The 25,154-nt window shown below is 34.8% G+C and overlaps 1 long non-coding RNA gene across 1 annotated transcript; it reads right to left on the reverse strand.

Moving 5' to 3' along the window:
- Positions 1 to 17,673: 17,673 nt before the first annotated feature.
- On the reverse strand, positions 17,674 to 22,486 carry LOC141583895 (uncharacterized). The gene is made up of 3 exons (XR_012516733.1): positions 22,369 to 22,486; positions 20,317 to 20,560; positions 17,674 to 17,902 (listed from the first exon to the last, which is right to left on the reverse strand). It is a non-coding gene; the product is annotated as an uncharacterized LOC141583895 (long non-coding RNA).
- Positions 22,487 to 25,154: the final 2,668 nt, after the last annotated feature.

A 25,154-nucleotide genomic window follows, 5' to 3' on the forward strand; every position in this document is an offset into this window, starting at 1 on the left:
ATGTTAGACCTGCTTCAACTCCTAGCCACTAGAGAACCCACACGTTATTCAAGACAAAGCTCAAAGTAGTCCACAGAATTGATTAGGGATAAGGAAGTACCTGGTAGCTTAACAGGAGTGCCAGGCAAATAGAAGGGGACACAATTTTGGATCCCAACCACCTGGGTGATCCAAATCATCACAAAGACAAGAAATTTGAGTCCAATCTGTCATTTAAGCAGCACGTTGATGTCTTAGTCTGTTTGAGCTGCTATAATAAAGCATAATAAACTTGTAGCACTTAAACAATGGAAATTATTTCTCACAATTCTGGAAGCTAGGAAATCCAAGATAAATCACTTGCATATGTGGAATCTGGTGAGGGTCCACTTCCTGGTGCACAGACAGCCATCTTCTCACGTCTTCTAGTGGTGGAAGGGGCAAGGCAGCTCTCTAGGGTCTCTTTTATAAAGGCATTGATCCCTTTCATGAGGGCTGTATTCTCATCTAATCACCTCCCAAAAGTCTTTCTCTTCTAATAGGATCACATTGTTGATTTGATTTGAACATATAACTTTTGTGGGGCACACAAATATTTGAACCATAGCAATGTATTTTAGAAAAAGAATAAAAATAAACAGTACATATGACACCCGCATATGCAAAAAGTCATAAAAGTGATGCACCTAAATGAATGTCTGAAGGTTAAGACCTACTCTCCTAGTCAAAGTCATGATAGCAGGTTTAAGAGGGAAAGCAGTGGGATATTCCTGAGCTAACATTTAATTAGAGCTGTGATCTGGTTTGGCTGTGTCCTCACCCAAATCTCAACCTTGAATTGTAGTAATCCCCATGTGTCAAGGGCGGGGCCAGGTGGAGATAACTGAATCATGGAGGCAGTTTCTTCTGTACTGGTCTCATGGTAGTGAATAAGCCTCATGAGATCTGATAGTTTTATAGATGGGAATTTCCCTGCACAAGTGCACTCTTGCCTGCTGCCATGTAAGATGTGTCTTTGCTCCTTTTTTATCTTTCACCATGATTGTAGGGCTTCCTCAGCCATGTGATGCTGTGAATCAATTAAACCTCTTTGTCTTTATAAATTACCAAATCTTTGGTATTTCCTCATAGCAGTATGAAAATGAACTAATTCAATCTGCCAGACATGAATCGCTACAAAGCTACTTACGTGCTTCTGACTTAGCACCCAGTATAGTGCTACGTACACAATATATATCTGATGAAATGTTAGTTCCTTTCTCAGTCTATTGATCCTTGTCCTGTTTGTTGGCATTTTAAATGTCCTCCATTGGTGATTCGACCATCTCATTATGTCTCTCAAAAGGGATATGACCTCAAAGACTTAATCCGATTTCTTCTCCTGGCTGTCACTGCCAAGGCCTTGACAGTTCTCTGAATTCATCAGAAACTTTCACAAATTGCATACTTTACTAAACTTTCAGTAGGATAGGCAATTCTCTACCTTAATCTTAGACTGTTGCTCTGAAAAATCTTAAAGACACTCAGCGATACTAGGACCTTTGCAATTGAGGAAAAGGGATGTCAAATTGGCACAACAATAACTACCAAGAGAGATACTACAATAGGCTGGAGATCTGACTGTGAAAAGCAAATGCAGAGATGCAAAGTTTCTGCTGGCATCTGGAAAGCAAATATCCCAAATATATTTGGAAATATGAGTATACCCAGAGCCTAAGAAATCTCATGAATAATGATAAAAAGGGAGCATTCAAAAATGCTCTTGTCAATTAATTACAGAATGGCTTGGGCTCAGGAAAAATCCACCCAAAACATGCAATTCAGTAAATGAAATAGATCCTTTAAATGTTTATTATCGAGAATTCAGAGATGTCATCCCTGTAGGGAAGGAATACAGCAGGGTTTGCATGTCTCTTCAGCATGACCGCAAATATCACTATTGTAGAATAAATAGAAAGGAAAGATAACATTCATTAAGTAATTATTTGTCAAGCATTTTACACAAATTGTCATTTTATTTATTTATTTATTCAATATTTATTGAGCACATAATACATTGTTTTAAGCCAGGAAATATCAAAGCGAAGAAGGCTTTACCTCAGATAGCTTAGATTTTAGTGAGAAAGATGACAGGTAAAATAATAAATATACAATGCAATTTCAGGTATAAATAAGTGACTATGAAGATAAATAAAAGAGGATAAAGATTAAGGAGTGGGCTGGGTGCAGTGGCTCATGCCTGTAATCCCAGCACTTTGGGAGGCTGAGGCAGGTGAATCATGAGGTCAGGAGTTCAAGACCATCCTGACCAACATGGTGAGACTCATCTCTACTAAAAATACAAAAATTAGCCAGGCGTGGTTGTGCGCACCTGTAATCCCAGCTACTCAGGAGGCTGAGGCAGGAGAATTGCCCGAATCTGCGAGGCAGAGGTTGCAGTGACCCAAGTTTGTGCCACTGCACTCCAGCCTGGGTGACCGAGTGAGACTGTGTTTCAAAAAAGAAAAAAAAACGATTAAGGAGTGACTGAGAAGACAGGCAGCTGTATGCACAGTGTTTGAGAAGGTCATATGAAATCATGCTTTTGAACTCACCGTTGAAGGAATTCATAGAGTAGGCCAAGCAAAACTGCAAGGACATTTTCCAGCTATGGGAAAAGCATATGCAAAAGCATATGCAGGAATGAGCTTGGTCTTGTCAAGGAAGAGCAAAGAAGCCAATATTGATAAAGCAGACTGTGTGAAGAGAGAAATGGTAAGAAAGAAGCTAGGACTGTCAGACAGGGACCAAATGATGGACAGAGCTATACTTCCCAGCAGGAACTTTGGATCACCTCATCTTCACAATCATCTGGTGAGAGAGGCTTTCTGATCCTAGATTGAAAACATTCAGAGAGCTGATCTCAAAGTTATTAACTATCTTAGTACATATGAGTTTGAATAAAACAGAGAGCTAGACAGAGATAAATAAAATATTAGAACACAGATTTTAAGAATGCATATCTAACCTTAATTTCACTGTACTACACTACCACCTAAATTACATTCTGAGTTATTTAGCAGTATGAATTACAGACCATTTATAGCAAATTCTCTTTTAAAACTTTAAAATAAGCATTTAAGCATCCTGATTCTGTTCAACATATAATTATCAAGACTAGGTGTGTGTTCAGTTGGGAAGAAAAGACTTTCAAGAGACCCTATGTATCCAGGGAATTTTCAGTCTGTATTGAGAATTCAACAGTATCTGGAACTGTTTCTGAAGACAAGGCAACTATAAATACAAGAGAGACACTGACATGGAAGATAGGACCTGTGGGGGTTGGTTGAAGAAGCTGGGCTGAGGAAGTCTTAAAAAACAAAATACTGCAATTCCAATAAAAATATCAACTTCTTTTTCCAGCAATTAGCAGTCTATTTTTAAAATACTAATGTCCATATGGAAAAAATAAGCAAGAGTACTGAATAAAACTTCACAAAGAAAAATGACACAAGTTATTTTGGCCGGGCATGGTGGCTGATATGATTTGGCTCTGTGTCCACATCCTAATCTCATCTCATATTGTAATCCCCACATGTCAAGGGAGGGGCCTGGCCAAAAGTGATTGGGTCATGGCGGTGGTTTCCCCCATGCTGCTCTCAAGGAAATGAGGGACTTTTCCCAACAGCTGACGGGTTGAAAGTGTGACATTTCCTCACTCTTGCTCTCTCTTTCCTGTTATCACATAAAAGGTGCCTGTTTTCCCTTTGCCTTCTGCCATGATTATAAGTTGCCTGAAGCCTCCTCAGTCATGCAGAACTGTGAGTCGATTAAACCTCTTTCCTTCATAAATCATCCAACATCAGGCAGTATATTTATAGTACTGTAGTAATGGACTAATATAGTGGCTCATGCTTGTAATCCCAGCACTGTAGCAGGCTAAGGCAGAAAAATTGACAGTTTGATAACAGCCTTGGCAACATAGACAAAAAATAAAATTAAAAAAAAAAAACCCAGGCATGGTGGCACATGCATGGTTCAGTGATTGGGTGGCAGAGCAAGACCCTGTTTGAAAGAAAGAAGGAAAGGAAGGAAGGAAGGAAGGAAGGAAGGAAGGAAGGAAGGAAGGAAGGAAGAAAGAAAGAAAAAGAAAGAAAGAAAGAAAGAAAGAAAGAAAGAAAGAAAGAAAGAAAGAAAGAAAGAAAGAAAGAAAGAAAGAAAACATGTGTTCAGGGAGCTCTGCCAGATATTAAAGCATAGTGTATACCATCTTAAGTTGAAACATTGTGGTGTTGATACTTGAGTAAATAATCTAAATGGAGCACAATAGAAAATTCAGAAATATATCTAAGTTGAAGATGAAAGTATGGTATAAGGAAAAGATGGTACCGCCAATCAATGGGTGTATCAGCTTCCTAGGGCTGCCATAAAAAGTGTATCACAATGTGTGTGGCTTAGAGCAACAAAAACTTACCATTTCACAGTTCTGGAGAACAAAAGCTTGAAATCAAGGTGCTGGCAGAGCAATGCTCTCTCTGAAGACCCTAAGGAAGAATCAGTTCCAGTCCTCCCTCCTAGCTTCAGGTAGCATCAGGCAGCCCATGACCTGGGGATAGCCATCTGTTTCTTCTGCCCATTCACATAATCTTCTGCCCTCTCTCAGCGTATATCTATCTCTACGTCTAAATTGTCCCTTTTAAAATAAGGGCATCAGTCATATTGAATTAGGGTCCACTTTACTGACCTCATTTTAACGTCATTGCCTCTATAAAGATTCTGTTTTTAAAAAACACTGCATTTTGAAATACTGGGGAAAGGATTTCAACATCTGTTTTTTAGGGGGACATAATTTAACTCACAATAATAGGAGGAAAGGTGTTGGGGAAAATAGCCACAAACCAAAAAAACCAATCACATTCATACTTCTCTTTGGATACTAGAAAAAAATAAATGAATCAAAGGTTTAAACATAAATACTAAAGTCATGAAGATTTAGTAAATTCATTTAATACCTGAAAATGAAGAACACTTGTAACTTTAAATTAAAATGCAAAACAATAAAAGATCATATGGATTCATTTAACTAGAAAAAATGTTTGTTTTAAACTTTTGAACAGGCAAAAACTTCTCCACTAAAATCAGTTAATATAAAAAAGAAAAAACTACAAAATTTATTTTTAGATTCTATCATAAAGGAGTAATATCTACAAAAGAAGATAAGGTCCTAAAACTTGAGAAGAAAACAACAAACAAGAAAAGAATAAAAATTAGTAAAATATAGAAAGTGAATCTTAACCATATGCAAATATCAACTTCATTTATAACAATATAATTGAATATTAAATTGTCTTGAAATACTGTTTCTTCCTTATCTGACTGGCAAAATTGAAGAGTTTTAACTGTCTATTTTGTTAGTGATACTATGGGGAAAGAGGCTCTTCCTATATTACTGGTAAGAATGTTAGAATTTCACCTTTATGGAAGTAATTTGGACATCAGTCATATTGAGTTAATAATTATTCAATAATAACAACTCATAATTAATAATATTAGTACCTCAATAATTATTAATAAGTACTAATATCAACTATTCAATAATGATTGAATAATAATATTCAGTAATTATTATTGAATAATTATTAATATCATAATTATTATACACATATTTACCATTTAACTTAAAAAATAAATTTTGAAGTATAATCAAAAATACAAATTGACTTATGTATAATGTTCTTCACTGAGATATTATTGATATGGCAAGTGTCTGTTAATAGGAAGTTGATTGAGCAAAGCATAGCATACAATGAAACCCTATGCAGCAAGAAAAGAAAAACAAAAGTTATCTATACGCTGATATGTCTAGAATTTGACATATATTGTGATTTTTTTTGTGTAATAAAGGGATGAAGTATGCATTTGCTCTTTCTTTGCAAAGAAAAGGGGGTAGCAAAAATAAAGAAAGAACAAGTAAAGTGGTAATCATAGGAGAAACTAAAAACAGGGAGTCAGACATTTTTATTACATAAATCAAACTTTTCTAAATATGATCTCTAGTTCAGATATATATTACTTTACACATCTATTTACATTGATGTGTTTACATACTCAAAAATGAAATTAAATTTAAAAGGCAATCACTAGAAATTGTAAACAAATTGAAACTAATGTATCCATGTATTGAATTGATGACATAATCAAAAATCTGAATTAAAGTTACATAGAAACATAGTATAGTACAGTATTTTGACTACATATCCTCTGTAGCCATATTTAAAGAACAATAAAAACTGAAAGGAAGTCTTAAAATTTTATGTAGTAATTCAATTATTCATAGCATTGTTGATGCTATTATTTTAGATTATTTTACATATGTTGTAGGACAATGCAAGCAGGTAATTTCGTAAATGTTACTAGAACCCAAGCTTTTCAAAGTAATAAAAATATAAAATAATATACTTAAGGAAGTAAAATACTATTAGTAAATCTTTGGAAATATCAGTATATAATCACAATAAGGAAGCTAACAAACACTCATGATTTATCAAAATAACCCCAGGACCAAAATCAAGAAGTATCTTTACTTCGTGAATCAAAAGGAAAAGTCCATGGAAATGATTAAAATGTATTTTTTTAAAAAACTCATTATTTTAAAATTATTTCAAATTGAAATAAGAAGAGTAGTAAAATAATTTAATGAAAATACATACATACATACCTGCAGATATGTACAGCATCTCAATAAGTGTCATAAAGAAATTAGGACACCAATTCCTTTCTGTGAATATTGACAATTAAAAGAAAAGAGTTTAATACAAACTCTTTACACTTCCTTTTCTGTAGAATATGTACTGAAAGATAACCAACCAGTTATAGGTGAGATGGGAAAATTGTACTTTAAATAGGAACTGCATTTGCTAAATGTGGGAATAATAGCAAAATCAGAAAATCACCATTTTGTGCTATCCAGTTAAGTAGTTGATACAGACAATAATCCTCAATAGATGAAACCATTAGATTAAAGTTTAATGGAGAATATACTGTGGTGATCAAAGTGCTATTATTTGAACCAGGGGTCAATCTTTGCATCATTAAAAGTAAGGAAAATCAGACATTGTTAGTCTCAGCATAATGCAATATGAAGCATAGCACATCAACCATTAATTAATCTGTCAAAAAGTGGAATCCAAATCTAACCAAGAGCCAACTTCCATATATGAATACCCAGAAAATAAAAGGCACAAGTTAAATGACACAAAAATAAGCAAACAGATAAATGCATCATGTGTTGTACTCTGCAAGACGACTGATCAGTCTCTACATTAAGTCCTTGGCATGAAAATCAAAATGGGAAGAATATTCGCTTCATTAAAACAATAAAGAGTTGTGACATACAAATGTAATGGTATCTTACTTGCTCCATAATTCATACAAACCAACTAGAAAAATAATTTTTTAGATAATCAGAAGAATTCAACTAGGTACTATTATATGATTAACTATGATATTAAGATATCAATATATTAAAATATAGATAAAATATCATATAATAGGGTGTTTTTAATGTGGTCGATGTCATAAGGACTTATCTGATACTTCCTTCAAAATATGTAAGAAAAACATTTTTGAAAGGAAAGGAATAGATAATAAAAATTTTAGACAAAATTAGGATAATTGTCAAATCTCAATGGTTGGTACCTGGGGGATAATGTACTAAATATGTTGAAATTTCTTTTAAAGTTAAAAACAAAGGAGAAACAAAGTCTCTGTTTCTAAACTTGTTTTTCTTTTTCTCCCCAAACTTTTATTGAGTAGTCCCTTGCTTACGACTACTGTTCTGTTCATGCAACCAAGAACTTTGACAATAAAACTGTATGGCAGAAAAATTGAAGAAAATGAATTTTATATATATATATGTGTGTATATCTATATATATATATACACACATATATATAAATACATATGTATATATGTATATATATGTATATGTATATATGTATATATGTATATATATGTATATATGTATATACATATGTATATATATACGTATACATATATATACATATATACATATGTATTTATATATGTGTATGTATATATGTATATATATGTATATATGTATATACATATGTATATATATATGTATACATATATATACATATATATACATATATATACAGATATATATATCAAAGGTCTGGTGATTTTCCACAGGGAAAGATGTTCTAAAAATGTATTCTGGAAAACTATATATATAATCATTCATTTGAACAATATAAAATCGCATTATTTTATTTAATGAGGAATCAATGAAGTACAGCAACAAAACAGTGATCAAAATACATCATGCTGTTTATATTACAATGAGTAATATATTGTGATGTATGCAATAATCATGTATAATAATCATGTATGCAAAAAAATTAAGAGGCCACAGGATGCAAGGATGGAATGCAGAATGTGACAAAATATAATCTAATTATATTACAAATGTATGAAGCAACTTCCCTGAATGGTTTGGAAGAAAAGTGCTAGTCTAAGTAACTTTGGAAATGAGTGAATTCTGTAAGTCTAAAGGCAAAATAAATTATACATAAGCACTGGACTCTAGTTGATGACGCTGTTATCCACAGGGATATGGGCTAACAGCTCTGATACTGCTTTACATGTATACTGTGATTGAACAATCAAGTAAATGCATGGCAGATGGTGGAAGCCAGCTTTTTCACTGTAAGAGTGTAGGTTATAGATAAGCAACTGAAACAGTCCAGAATGATCTATGTTGTAAGGGATTAGTCATAGACATCTGTATAAATTTATATCTAGCTCAATATAAATACAGATGGTTACACATAGAAATATTTATAGATATCTGTATACACACAGGTTAGTCTACACAAATACATATATCCTCGCTCTGTCAGCTGAGTGTGTCTGAAAGCAATGACATCCCAGAAGCAAGGAATTCATCTGAAACCGATATTTTGGTTTGTAGTACCATTTTCTGATTAGTGAAACTGGGGTTCCTTGGGAAAATACTTGATTCTAAGAACAAGGGCTGGCACCTACCTTTGCAGAGATGCTTCTGCAGGGATGTGGTCTCTCCACTCCATATCCAGGCAGATCTCTAGGAATCTGTAGTACTCACTCTCCTGAATTAATTTAGGCCATGTCTTCATCCCTGTGCAGAGAACTTGGGGCCCAGGAGGTTTCTGGCTCCACAAAATACTTAGCGGTTGCCTGGTAGATTCTTCCTTGTCACTGGTGCTTGTGCCTACTGTCGGGTGACCCATAGTTGGACTTGTCAGGTCTGTCCTCACCCTTTTTGAGCACTTCGTCAGGGCAAACAGGGAGTGCAGACCATTGCATTTCATAAATCAGCCCTTGCCTGAGGCAACAGAGAGCTTCTCCAAGTAAACAAGGATCAAGTGTATACTCAGCCACATTGGCTATAGCTGGCTCTTACCCATAAGTATCATCTACTGGCTTGTAGGTCAAACTGCACAGCCCTATATTAAGCCTGCCAACAGAAGTGAATAGGAGTATAGAAACAAAGCCAAAAGACTCTACCCAATATTCTCCACAGTCGCAACCCCTAGAAAGGTGGTGGATGAAGGGAAAGGAAAAGAAAACAAAATACAATTATTAGGAAAGAAACAAAGAAAAAATTGTATCAATATGAAAATAATTACAAAAATCAGAATTACTAGCCTCTTCAGATGAGAAGGAATCAGAGCAAGAATTCGAGAATTCCGCATCTGAATGTACTGACAATACCAAAAAATAATGCTAGCTCTCTAGCTATGGTTTGAAGCCAACATGGAAATTGAAAAATGACAGATAAAGAATTCAAAGCATGCATTGCAAAAAAGCTCAAAAAGATACAAGTTTGAAAATCAACACAAAATACTTCTAAGACAATCCAGAAAACAAAGGAAAAGATACCTATCATAAAAAAAGAAATCAATCAGAGCTTCTGGAATTGAAAAACTCACTTAAGGAAGTTCAAAATGCAATTGACAGCTTTATCAATAGTCTGGATCAAGCAGAATGAAGAATTTCAGAGCATAAAGACTGACATTTCAAAGTGACCCTGTCAGACGAAAACAAAGAAAAAAGAATTCTAAAATTTAAGTCTTTGAGAAATATGGAATTATGGAAGGCAATCAAATCAGTGAATTATTGACATTCCTGAGACAGAAGATAAAAAAGCAAACAACCTGGAAAATATATTTGAGGTAATAATTCAAGAAATTTTTCCTAATATTGTTAGAGGTGTAGATATCCAGATAGAAGAAATCCAGGGAAAATCTGTGAGATGCTATGCAACAAGAACATCAAGTCATGTAGTCAACAGAGTGTCCAAGATCAATACTAAAGAAAAAAATCTAAATTGCAACTTTAGCAAAAGGTCAGATGACATACAAAGGGACTTTCCTCAGGCTGAGTGTGCTTTTCTGTAAAAACCGTAAAGGCCAGAAGAAATCAAAGGCCTACTTTTGGCAATTTAAAAGAATAGAAATTCCAAGCAAGAATGACATATCCTGCAAAACTAAGTTTTATATGCAAAGGAGAAAAAAAAATTCTTCTAAGACAAACAAATAGTAAGAGAATTTGTTATCAATAGACCAGCCTTACAAGACATCCTTAAGGGAGGTCTAAACATGGAAACAATAAATGATACCTGCCACCACAAAAAAAATACTTAAGTACATAGTCCACATACACTTCAAAGCAATCACATGATAAAAATTACAAAGCAACCAGCTAACAGCTTCACAATATGATCAAAACTTCACTTATCAATATTAGCCTTCAATGTAAATGACCTCTATGCCCCACTTAAAAGGCACAGAGTGGCAAGTTGGATAGAGAAACAAGACTCAACCATCTATTATCTTCCAGAGCTGCATTTCACACATGAAGAAATCCACTGGCTCAAAGTAAAGGGTTGGAGAAAGATCTATTATGTCAATAGAAAACAAACAAACAAATAAACAAAAAAGAGCAGAAAAATAAAAAAAAAGAGCTATTTTTATGTCACATAAAACAGACTTTAAACAAGGAACTGTAAAAATAGGCAAAGAAGGGTGTTACATAACAATAAAGTGTTCAATTCATCAAGAATACTTAACTATCCTAAATATATATATGCACCAACATTGATCCAGAATTAGAAAACAAGCACATCTTGACCTACAAAAATACTTAGACAGCCAGACAATAATAGTAGAAGGCTTCAACACCCTTCTGAGAGTATTGGGCAGATCACCAAGTGAGAAATCTAACAAAGAAATTCTGAACTTAAATTTGACAGGACCAACAGGATCCAATAGAATCAACAACCAGATATATATTCTACTCCTCCTCACACAAGACATACTCCAAGATTGACCATATATGTGGTCATAAAGCAAGTCTCAAATAAATTTTAAAAAGCAAAGCCATACTAATCATAAAAATAGAAATCAATACATAGAATATCTCTCAAAACTACACAATTAAATGAAAATTAAACAACTTACTCATGAATGTCTTTTGGGTAAACAACAAAATTAAGGCAGAAATCAAGTAGTTATTTGAAATGAATCAAAACAGAGTCAAAACACACCAAAACCTCTGGGCTCTAGTAAAAGCAGTGTTAAGAGTAAAGTCTGTAGCAATAAGCACCTAACTTAAAAAGTCCGAAGATCTCAAATTAACAATCTAACATCATACCTAGAGGAACTAAAAAAATTTAAAAGGTAGCAGAAAGAAATAACTAAAATCAGAACGAAACTGAGCAAAATTGGGACCCCAAAGTTCATAGAAACAATCAACAAAACCATAAGGTGATTCTTTGAAAGGATATACAAGATTCGTAGAACACTAGCTAGATTAACAAAGAAAGGAGAAGATCTAAATAAGCACAATCAGAAATGAAAAGGTGACATTACAACCAATCCCACAGAAATACAAAGGATACTCAGATACTATAATGAACATCTCTATGCATATGAAATACAAAAGGTAGAGGAAATGGACAAATTTCTGGAAAATACAATCTCTCAAGATTTAATCAGAAATAAATCAAAACCCTGAGCAGACTAATAATGAGTTCCACAATTGAATGAGAAAAAACAAAAACAAAAAAATATATATATATGTGTGTGTATATATATGTATATGTATATATATATATACACATATATAAAAGAAAGTCCTGGTCCAGGACTTTCTTCACTATATATATATATATATATATATATATACATATATATATATATATATATATATATATATTAGACCCAATGAAAAAAGAAAACTACCAGCCAATATCCTTGATGAACATCAATTCAAAATCCTCAAGAAAGTACTAGCACACTGAAATCAGCAGCCCATCAAAAAGTTAATTCACTATGATCAAGTAGGCTTCATTCTGGTTTGCAAGGTTGGTTCAACATATGCAAATTAATAAATGTGATTCACAAATAAGAAGAATTTAAAAACAAAAACTATATAATCATCTCAATAAAAATGAAAAACACTTTCAGTAAAATTCAACATTCCTTCATCATGAAAATCCTGAAAAAACTAGATGTCAAAGGAACATACATCAAAATAATGAGCCATCCATGACAAGCCCACAGCTGACATTATACTGAATGGGCAAAATCTGAAGCATTCCCCTTGGTAACTGGACAAAACAAGGTCTCCTATTCAATATAGTAAGGAAGTTCTAGCCAAAGCAATCAGACAAGAGAAAGAAATAAAAGACATTGAAATAAAAAAGAAGAAGTCAAGCTATCTCTCTTCACTGGCATTGTGATTCTAAGCCTATAAAACAATAAAGACTCCACCAAAAGACTCCTGAAACTGATAAACAACTTCAGTAAAATTTTGGAATACAAAATAAATAAAAATCAATAGTATTTCTATACACAAAGATCAAGCTGAGAGCCAAATGAAGAACACGATCTCATTTGCAATAGCTGGAAAAAATGCACTGGATTACATCTAATAAAGCCAGTAAAAGATTTCTACAAGAAAAACTACAAAATATTGCAGAAAGAAATCATAGATGATATAAACAAATGAAAAAAATATTTTGTGCTTGTGGATTGGAAGCATCAATATTATTAAAATAGCCATCCTGCCCAAAGCAATCTAGACTTTCAATGCTATTACTATTAAACTACCAAAGTAATTTTTCACAGAACTAGAAAAAAACTTTTAAAATTTCCATAAAAGAAAAAAATAGCCCATATAGCCAAAGCAATCCTAGTAAAAAAATAGCAAAACCAAATACATCACATTAACTGACTTCAAATTATACTATAAAGCTACAGTAATCAAAGCAGCATGGTACTGGCACAAAAACAGACACATAAGATGATGGAATAGAATAGAGAGTCCCAAAATAAAGCTGCAATGCCTACAACCATCTGATCTTTACCAAGGTTGACAAGAATAAGCAATGAGAAAAGGACTTCCTAGCCAATAAATGGTCTGGATCGCTGGCTAGCCATATACAGAAGATTGAAATTGGACCCCTACTTTCATTATATAAAATAATTAACTCAAAATAGATTAATGATTTAAATGTTAGACTTCAAACTATAAGAATCTCAGAAGAAAGCGTAAGAAACACCATTTTTGACATTGGCCTTAGGAAGGAATTTATGATTAAGTCCTCAAAAGCAATTGCAGTAAAAACAAAAATTTACCAGTGGGATCTAATTAAACTCACAAGTTAATTGCATAGCAATAGAAGTTATAAACCAGCATAAACAGACAATATAAAGAATGAAAGAAAATATTTGCAAACTGCATCTAACAGTGGTCTAAAATCCAGAGTCTGTAAGGAACTTAAACAACTGAACAAACATAAAACAAATAACCCAGTTTAAATACGGGCTAAAGGCATGAACAGGCACTTCTTAAAAAAGATATGTAAGTAGCCAACAAACATGAAAAATGCTCAGCATCACTAATTATCGGAGGAATGCAAATCAAAACTGCAATGAGATACAAACTCACATCTGTCAGAATAGTTATGATTTAAAAATTCATATAAAAACAGATGCTGAAAAGGTTGCAGAGAACAGGAAAAGTTTATACACTCTTGGTGGCAATGCAAATTAGTTCATCTAAGGAAAGTAGTTTGAATATTTCTCAAAGAACTTAAAACAGCTACCTTTTTTATGCAGCAATTTCATTACTTAGTATATTTTCAAAAGAAAAAAAACTGTTCTATCAAAAACACATGAACTTTTATATAGATTGCAGTGCTATTCACAATTGCAAAGACATGGAATCAACCTAGGTGCCCACCCATCAACCGTGGATTGGATAAAGAAAATGTGATATATATACACTATGAAATACTACACAGTCATAAAAAAGAATAGAATCATGTCTTTCACTGCAACATGGATGCATCTGTAGTTCATTATTCTAAGCAAATTAACACAGGAAGAGGAACCCAAATATCACATGTTCTCACTTAAAGTGGGAGCTAAATATTGGGTGCTTATAGACATAAAGATGGCAATGATAGACACTAGGGACTATTAGAATGGGACAAGAGGGAGAAGAGTGAAGGTTGAGAAGCTATTGGGTACTATGCTAAGTACTCCAGGTGATAATGAATTGTACCTAAGCTTCAGCATTACACAATATACCCAGGTAACAAATCTGCATGTGTACTCCATGAATCTAAAATAAAAGTTGAAATTATTTAAAACAATAAAAAATATAAAGGAAAAGGGGCTGGAAATATACAAGAAGAACCCAGAACATACTGTAGTGCCCAAAACTACACAAACTACATATACACAGTGCACACACACAACACACAGTAATCAATAGCAAGGATGTGAAGATGTCCCAAAAGCCAACCGAAGGAACTCTCAGTAGACAAAGGTAAAAAAAAAAAAAAAAAAAAAACGCTGAGCAATAAAATAAATAAAAGAGTATATACACATTGTTGGTGGGAATGTAAATTAGTGTAATCAAGGAAAGCAGTTTGGATAGTTCTCAAAGAACTTAAAACACAGCAACGCTTCAACCCAGTAATCTCATTACTGGGCATATTTCAAAAGAAAATAAATTGTTTTACCAAAAAGGTACACACACTCATATGTTCTATACATGTATAAAGTATAAAATAAATATATCTGAATTCATGATGATAAAAATAAAAGATAAATAAACGAAGGAGAAGCAACAATTCTTCTTTTCAGAAGAGCTCCAGTTTATGTGGTTACTCTACCCTCCAGGAAGTGGAGTGTAACTCCCCATCCTTAGGTGTGGGATGTTCATAGTGACTTAAAGTACAGATGATATGGAAAGGGACAGGCACAAATACTACCTTAGCCAAGTGATGAAGGTCAGCAGCAACAGTGATAAGTTATGTTGATAGTTCATACTCTTGGTATAATGTAATGAAAATGGCTCTACTCTCGTGTTCTACAACCAAAACCCATATGCCTAATCTAATCATGGAAAAACATCAGACAAAATTGAGAGACATTCTACAAAACATCTGACCAGTACTTTTTAATCTCTCAAGATCATCAGAAACAAGGAAAATCAGGAAAGCATCACAGCCGAAAGAAGGCTAAGGAGGCATGAATACCAAACGTAATGTGGTAGTCCTGAGGGTATCCTGGAACAGAAAAAGAACATTAGGTAAAAACTTAGGCTCTCCAAATAAAGTACTGACCTTATCTAACAATAATATATCATTATTTGTTTATTAATTATGATAAATACATTTTACTAATACAAGAAGTTAATAATATATGAACACTTTGTCCCAATTTTTCTGTAAACCTAAAACTTACTAAAATGAAAAGTATATTTTAAAAATATCAGCACAATTGCATAAGTATATATTATTTTAGAGCTTGAAGAAATATAGAGATATTTTAATATAACCCTACCCTTTTATTTTACTTTAGGAAAACTTGATGTCCAGACAGAATAACAGGCATGTGTAAGATCACTTAGCATCCAAACTTGCTCAGAATCATGATTATTTTGCTTTATCCTGAATGGTGATAAAAGCCAAGATACAAGCTCAAAGTGACTTGAATCCAAAAAGTTTCTTTTAAATTTGTTCAAAATCATTTCTGATCCAGTAATTCTTTCCAAAAAGTCCACAAAATCAGTCAAGTTTTACAAATGATTGTCAAAAATTGATAGGTCTGTCAAGGTAACATTTATCACAGCACACAGAACTGATAAATGTTTCCAATGAATATCACCAAAAGAAAGCCAGAAGGCCTCACTCCAATGGTGTAATGCTTCCATTTAATTCTTGCAATTTTTATCTGGGCTACAGATAAAACCCAAAAGTTTGCAGGGCTTCAAACTAAGCAGAGTTTGACAGATTAATTCTACTAATCAAACTTAGAAGAGACTAAAGTTAATTTAACAAGTCATTTTGTTGATTCATATGTAATGAGACATGTAAGTTTCTCATAAAGCAAAATGCTGGTGTTCACGTGAGCACAACCTGCTCTTATGCTGTAGTGAGATCAACATGAAAAGCCAAGTGATAACCCAAAGTGTGCCTGGCAGGAACCCGAGCAAGGGTGTAAGTTGACTGTTTTGAATTGTTAGTAGAATCAAGCACAATTCCCACTTTAGTCCATCCCGCCACAGAAAACTACTTGCCTAGGCAGTACTGGCAGTAAATTGCATCTCTGCCTCCTTGGTTCATCTTTTCCAGGGTTTATCCACCTGGCTGCACATTAGAATCTTCTGGTAAACCTGGACAAAATGCTGATGCTGAAGCCTCACCCCAGAACAACTGACCTGGAATCTCTGGAGCCAGGACTCAAGCTTTGCCAGACTGGCACTCATAAATAGCTTCACAGATTCATCAACTATGAAGCTGCAGTTGAAAATCACCAGTCTATATCCTGTATGCTCCTGCCCTTCCCCCACACACCGCTTCTGAAAGCCAAATTATTTTATTCAGGAACTTCTATTTCAAAAAAACACAACAACTAAAAATGACAATGCAAATTTCATAATTTAACAGACAACTGCTACCAGCATTGTAACACACATGCTGTATGCTGATGAATGTTCATGATCAATTAAAATCAAGTAAATCTTTATTTATATTATATTATATAAGAAAAGAAATTATGTATATGACAGACATTTTCTTAAATCGCAGCTCAACATCTGCCATCTTCTCCTAGGTCTACTGTAAGAGTCATCATCACTAGGGAAATAAAGTCAGCAAGAAATGGGTTCAATTAATTACTCATTTGTAAAATTGTTACATTATTACTTTGTAAGGTGTTATTCTTCCTGGTTTTCTGTGGTTTCAAATGTTCAATTGTTTATGCTGTTTCTTCTCTCCAACTCCCAGGGCTACAAGTGGGGTTTGGAAGAGACAAGAGACATTGACTATGACTCATTCATGAGCTTGTATGTGTATGACTTCTCCTCTTCCTCCCTGCATTACTCATGCTGTTTAAAAAATGTCCATATCTTCACCTCAGCAAAGAGGATGAGGACACAGACTAGGGACATGCCAGACATTTTTTGTTGTTATCCTTGTTACTAATGTTTTCTGTTTCAATGTGAAAATAGATGGGCATTATGTTTGCAAAGTAAGATTTTCCATTTTGTAAATAGTTACAAAATGTTTATTTTATTTTATTTTATTTATTATAATTTTTTTTTTTTTTGAGACAGAGTCTTGTTCCGTCACCAGGCACCAGGCTGGAGTGCAGTAGCATGATCTCAGATCACTGCAACCTCTGCCTCCCAGGTTCAAGCAATTCTCCTGCCTCAGCGTCCCGAGTAGCTGGGACTACAGGTGTGCACCACCACACCGAGCTAAATTTTGTATTTTTAGTAGAGACGGTGTTTCACCATGTTGGCCAGGATGGTCTCGATCTCTTGACTCGTGATCCGCCCACCTCAGCCTCCCGAAGTGCTGGAATTACAAAAAGGATTAGTTAAGTTTAACAAAATAATTAGAAAGTCACAATTGTTTGTCATATAGAGACACAGAAAAGGAATCTAAGATTTTAAAAGAAAAACATAAAGAGACAGTGGTTTTATAGTACTCGTATGGCAGCAGTCTAATAGTGTTAGGCACACAAAATAGTCTTTTTATGGGGTTTTTAATATTTTATTTACTACTTGTAAATTGTGTGATTTCACACTCAAAGAATCGCTGTATGTTTCTTATATCTGAATATTGGTGGTACCTCAGTCACCATCCACTTTTATACAGATATTTGCTTTCACCTTTCACTTCAAGAGACATACATGTCTAACTGCGTTTGTACATCTGGCTTCATCAAACACATCTGCCGTCCTTCAGTACATATGTCTATCCTAAATACATCTGTCCAAATCAAAATCATAAAGCATTTTCCCACAAACACAGATTTTCATAAGACCCAAATTTTTAAATGTTTCAAAAATAAGATATAGAGTCTGTTTTGGTCTACCTAATTGCCTTTGTTTTCCTTTCAGTGTCTTTTCATGATTTGATTTTTTTATTGCATTTTAGGTTTGGTGATACATGTGAAGAACATGGAAGATTGTTGCATAGGTACACACATGGCAGTGTGATTTACTGCCTTCCTCCCCATCACCTATATCTGGCATTTCTCCTCATGCTATCTCTCCCCAACTCATCACCCCCCGCTGTCCCTCTTAATCCCATGAACAGTGTCCTGGAAGCTATGGTTCTCCCTTTTTCAAACCTCATTGGGAATAACTTTCATTTCAAAGCTGACACCAAGATTTAGTTCTGAAGTTCCCAGAGTCTGACCCTTCGCTGGATTTCATGATTGAAAACAAAAAGAAAGCAAGCATGCAGTATTATTGTTTCTGGCTCTCTTTGTGCAGAATAGTCCTCCCTACCTAAGGAAACATCAAAGGAGAACATACAAGATAATCTTTAATTACCTGTGAATGTAACCTGCTTTAAAGATAAAGCAAAAGGGCAAATTGAGGCCTGATTTGTTCTAGCTGACTATCATTAAGGGACCTTTTGCAACGCTGATCCTAACTCCAATCATATCTGGCATCATTCATTTACTTATATATTTCACCCCAGTGGACAGTTTAGAGAATGAAAGGCAGAGTAAGCAAATGGTGCACAGGCAGGTGCGTTAGTATGGATTTCTGATGTGTGGCTGCATGCATTTGTCTTTATCAGATTTTTCTCCTTTTCAATTACCTCTACACATAAATTCCCCCACAATTGCCCTATTCCCATTGGGCTGATTTATTTTAAAGTAACATCAAGACATTAGATGGAAACATGGCTAAAATAACTGAAGAAACTTGAATGCTATTGCAGCTTTAAAATGAAAGAGAATTCTAAAAAGCAATGATGAACTGCTTCCTGTAAGCCCTCAGAATCAGTCTCAAGGAGCGAGATATATTCCAGGCTAAACCGTGGAGTTCCAGCAAAGTTGTCCACCGGGGCAGCTAGTAGTAATTGATTCACACAATACACTGCCTTCTTTACCTTCATCACTCTCAGTTCTCTAAGTTTCAAGGTTTTATAAGAGCTAAGCATGTATCAAACACTAGTGCACTTACACCTGCTCAGTCAATCCAGTGAAAATTTAGTCAAGTTGAGCACTTTCTATATGCCAAGCACACAACATAATACTGAGAGTACAAAAGGAAATAGACACAGGTTCTGCTCTCCAGGTGTTTATTGCCCAAGAGGAAAAAGTAGTCATATAAAAGACCTATGCATAAAACATTGTAGTAACACAAGGAGAGTTGTTGGCTATACCTGATAATTCAGAAAAGGAGAGGAGATGACACACGGATGAGATGAGATTTAGGGGAATAAGCATGGGAAGACTTTTTATAACTGAAATAAAATGAATCCAGTAGAAAACAGAATGGTAAATGTGGTGAACTCCAAGACGTTGAACAGTATAAGCACATCAACTGTGAGTTGATAAAGACAGCAATTAAGGCTATGGAAATAGGTGGGAGGTGGTCCTGGGAGACTAAGAAATTTGGAATAATTCTGCAGATGTTAAGGAGTCACTTAAAGGATTTAAAGCTTAAAATGATTTCCCAGAGGCGTGACATTGAGCAAAGGAGTCCAGGGAGAGAGTAGACTAAGGAGTGAAGATGAGATGGAGAGTTCAGTGAGCTGGGGAAGGCTGGAGAGAAGCCAGTTTTCTGGCAGGTTGTCAGCTGTATGTGTTTTAATGTGTGAATTAAAGGTAAAGATAGAGACTTAGGACTCATCAGCATATAGATGGTTATAAAACTATGAAGGTAGGGTATATTTATCAATAAAAGCATATATAAGAAAAGAAGGTAGAAAATATGGTTTGGCTCTGACTCCCCACCCGATCTCACCTGGAATTGTAATCCCCATTGTTGAGGAAGGGCCCTGGTGGGAGGCCATTGGATCACAGTGGCAGTCTCCTCCATGCTATTCTTGTGATGGTGAGGGAGTTCTCACCACAGCGGATGGTTTTAAAGTGTGGCACTTCCTGGATCTTGCTCTCTCTCTTTCTTGTCACTCTGTAAGAGGTTCTTGTTTTCCCTTTGCCTTCTGCCATGATAATAGGTTTCCTGAGGCCTCCCCAGCCATGCAGACCTGTGAGGCAATCAAACCTCTTTTCTTTTAAATGACTTTGTCTCAGGTAGTTCTTTATAGCAGTGTGAAAATTCGCTAATACAGTGGACTAGTGAAACCTTAGAGAACATTATCCTTTGAGGGATGAGATTAGGACAGTACTTCCTTTAAAGGAACACCTGCCTGCTGGAAGGTCCCTCTTCTAGCCTGTCACATCCAAAATAATATATCTTAGATAGGATCTGACCATAGGCATTTTGGAAACGTTCCCCATGGATTCTTGTTCAGGCTTCTGGTTAAATACTGCAGTAGAGTTTCAAAAGTTATAGGTAGAAATATCACTGATGTCCTAACACTCATTCCAACCGTGATTTAATGGAAAGTTCTAGGATAAATGACAGCTGATAAAATCACTAACTCAACAATGTGAGGCACTTAAATGTTGCCCAGTAAAAAAAGTGAAATAAGATTCAGAGTATATGCAACCCAAGTACATTGTCTTTTGATTTCCATGTATGTTTTAAAGGAACATCAATCAATAGATGAGTCAGGAATACCACTCATGGAAGGGAATCTCATAGGTGGTGAAAGACAATGCCTGGAATGTTCTGTCTTTATGTATGTTTTACCTAACCATCTGGGATACTGGGCCATGCTGCTTTCACAAATGATCACAATTACAGCTGTCACTACTATTATCAGTTCCAAAGGAGTGCCAAGAAGGCAAGTCTGATTTAGAGGTATGGAGAAGACACATTACTGGTGGGTGTGACCACAGGAGTGAGAGAAATCAGGAGGAATTCATGTAGAAAGATTAAATGAGCCTTTAAAATTATGTTTTTGAAAGCCTTAATGGAGTGAAACAAAGCCTATAGTACAATTATAAGTGAAAAAAATGCAGTATTCAAAATTGTATATACATTAAATAAGTTGAAAAATACAAAATGTAGCATATCCCTACATTACCACCTTCCTCCCTCCACCACCACTGCACTTGCAACACATACCCAAGTGTTTTAGTGGTCAATGATAGGACTAAAGTTCACTGATTTTTTTCCTTCTTTATCATTTTCTATTTTTCAAAAATTTTACAATGTATGTGAATTAACTATACAGCTGATAAAAATAAGAAGAATAAAAACATTTTCTTCCTTGGTTTGTGACAGCCATCTACTTCACCTAGCTGGTGTCTACATGCTTATTTTGCTCTTATTAAATCCAGGAATACAACCCTATCCTACAAATGTACATTAAAGACACCACTCTTATTCCTATGGGACCTGTGTTTACCTCCACCACGTGTCATATGCAGTATAATTAATCTCTTTCTCTGCTAAACCGAAGTTCTGAGGACAGGGACCATGTGTCCACCATTGCTGTGGACCACATTCAGTGCTTATAATACCTGGCACATAGTAAGAACAGAAAAAGCCCCAAAGAATTAATGCAAAACATTGCCTACAAAAGAAGGCAAGAGGGAAGTGACACTTTAGGGGTGAGTAGAAATTGAGGGAGGATCTGAATAAGTTCAAACATCCAGAAGGAATGCCTCTGAAGCAGAACAGAGTAGAACCAGGGCAAGGAAGAGAATTGTCTGCATGAAACAGTCCTAGCTGGCTGAAGGCAAGGGAAGGTGGAGAAAGGCAGGTTGAAGTCACATGAGAACCACAGAAGTTTAGTAATAAAGTTGTCACCTGATATAAAGGAGTGAGGAGACACTGTTCAGGGTTTAAATAAGAGAATTGTCATCATAGAAAGAAAGAAGAAAGAGTTTTTAATCCATGAAAACAGACAAAATTATAAGTAGCAATACAAGGGTATTATATTACCTGTGCTCTACAAAGGAGGCAGAGGTTTCTTTGTTTCTCTGGAGTCCTTAAAGTGCTGTGTCATTCTCCTGCTGTGACCTCTTCTGCAGGAAGCCTGGCAGCAGCTACTGCTTCCTCACCCCAGGTAAACTGGAACAGAAGGGAGGACAGAGAGAGGAAGATGAGTTAATAGTCAACACAGGACTAAGCAAAACAAGCTCTCTGCCTGTCACACACAACCAGGAGCCTCCTGTCCCACCACTGCTTTTGAAGGAATGGTGGCTTTGTATTCTTTTGAATAAATTTATTTGAAATACAAAGAAATAGTTTTGCAATACAAAATAAATATATTTGTTATCCTGTTTAAGCCACTAACTAAGGAAGGAGAGCCAAAGCAGACAAAAATATCTTTTCAGGACAGAACTCAAAGCCAATTATGTCAATTTCCTGGTTTAAAAGCTGCTTTGGTTTCCGGAATCTAAGAAAACACCTCATTGAATTAAAGGTGCTTTAAGGTTCTGAGTGTCTATTATTGGAAATAATATAATGTAAAAGACTCCAGAAAACAGGCCAATGACAGGTCTTCTGATTGGCTTTGCTGCCATAAGGGTTATTAAAAACCCAATGCAACACTTTGGGAAGCTTTTAAATACAAAGGAATTAGAGAATTAACAGGTTATCTTCAGAACATTGAGAGTAGCTTAAACTGGTCAACGAATATGTCCTTGGCAACAAAAGACCCTAAAGAACAGCCAGAGTAACAACTGAAAAAAAGAAAGAAGAAAAAAAAATCCCCTCGGTCTAAGATTCTAAGAAAATTTGAGAGCATAAGATAATGAAGGGTCTCATAACATACTGAAGTCTTCTGCTTCAAATTGAAAATTGACTTTTTATCCCTGAATCCACTGATATGTGGTCATTATGAGAATTAATGCTTAATATATACTAGAGTTTAAAATATGTTTATGACATTAAAACACTTGTAAAACTTTGAATCGACAAATCATAGTCATCAGTGTTTTTAATAGGTCCCTGTATGTAAGATCCATGTTACAGAATTTAGTCTTAACTTCTAATTTTATGTGGATATTGACAATGCTTCCTCACTAAGTTTTATTGGGATGAAAGAAAGTAGTTTCCTGAAAGTTCTAATGTAGGATGGTTGTCATTGTACCATCAGGGTATCAGATTTTGAGAACAATGGAAACTGATTCTAGATATGGAAGGACATTTCCAGGAAAATCATGGTAACTTAAGAACTCACAGAACCTATGGAAACCTGGTGATACAGGCTTGTAAATGATCAGTCAACAAAAAAGCCACAAAGTGTTAAGCTGAAACAGGGCAATTGCTTCATAGCAGGAAATATCTGGCCAGTTGGAAGTAAAATCATCTCCCATTGACACTACATTCTAGTACCACTCTACAGCTCAAGATTTTAAAGCCTCAGTCTTCCCATCCATGAACACAGGATGGATGTCTTTTCATTTCTTTGTGTGTTTTTTTTTTTAATTTATTTCAGCACTGTAGTGTAGTTTTCCATATACAAGTCTTTCACGAAACTCTTTAGTTTTTTTCTACATATATTATTATTTTAGCTGGTGTTGTATGGAAATGGGATTATTTCCATATTTTTCTTTTCAGATGATTTATTGTTAGTGTATAGAAGCACAGCTCATTTTTGTATATTGACTTTTTATCCTCAGCTTTACTACATAGCAGCCCTCACTTATCTGTAGGCTATACATTCAAGACTGCTGATGTTTGCAGATATAGTATGCCTAATCCTGTGTGTACTATGTTTTCTGCTGCCCACATATAAATATAATAAAGTTTAATTTATAAATTAGGAACAGTAAGAGATTAATAACTAGGGCCAGTTGTGGTGGCTCACGCCTGTAATCCTAACACTTTGGGAAGCTGAGGTGGGTGGATCACTTGAGAGCAGGAGTTTGAGATCAGCCTGAACAACATGGTAAAACCTGATCTCTACTAAAAATACAAAAATTAGGCAGTCATAGTGGTGCATGCCTGTAATTCCACTACTTGGGAGGCAGAGGCAGAAGGATCACTTGAACCCAGGATGTGGAGGTTGCAGTGAGCCAAGATCACGCCACTGCACTCTAGCCTGGGCAATGGAGCAAGACTCCATCTCAAAAAATGAAAATAAAAATAAAAGAGACTAATAACTAATAATAAAATAGAAAAAGTTTAACAAAATACTGCAATCATAGTTACATGAATGTGGTCTCTCTGCTCTTTATTGTTTCTCAAACTATTTTATTGTATGCAGTATTTTCAGAACACAGTAGACTGCAAGTAACTGAAACCAAAGAAAGTATAACCAGGGACAAGGACAGGACTATTGTATTTATTTATTAGTTCTAACAGTTTTTTAAATGGAATATTTTCCATTATATATAAGATGATGTCATCTGAAAACAGGAACAATTTCACTTCTTTTGCAATGTGGATGAATAACTTTTATTTATTTTTCTTGCCTAATTATTGTAGCTACGACTTTTAGTGCTATGTTGAATAGGGGTAGCAAGAGTGAGCATTCTTGCCTTGTTCCTGATTTTAGAGGAAAAGTTTTCATTTTCTCACTGTTGGGTATAATGCTAGTTTGAGCTTGTCATATATAGTCTTTATTGTGTTGAAAACATTTTTATGCCTGATTTTTTGAGAGTTTTTATCATGAAAGTATATTAAATTTTGTCAAATGTTCTTGCTACATTTATTGAGATGATCATGTTTTTCTTTATCTTTTATCTTTCTAATGTGTATATATCACATTAATTAATTTT

This window comes from Saimiri boliviensis, chromosome 3, assembly GCF_048565385.1.
Source record: "Saimiri boliviensis isolate mSaiBol1 chromosome 3, mSaiBol1.pri, whole genome shotgun sequence".
In the NCBI taxonomy this organism is placed as follows: domain Eukaryota; kingdom Metazoa; phylum Chordata; class Mammalia; order Primates; family Cebidae; genus Saimiri; species Saimiri boliviensis.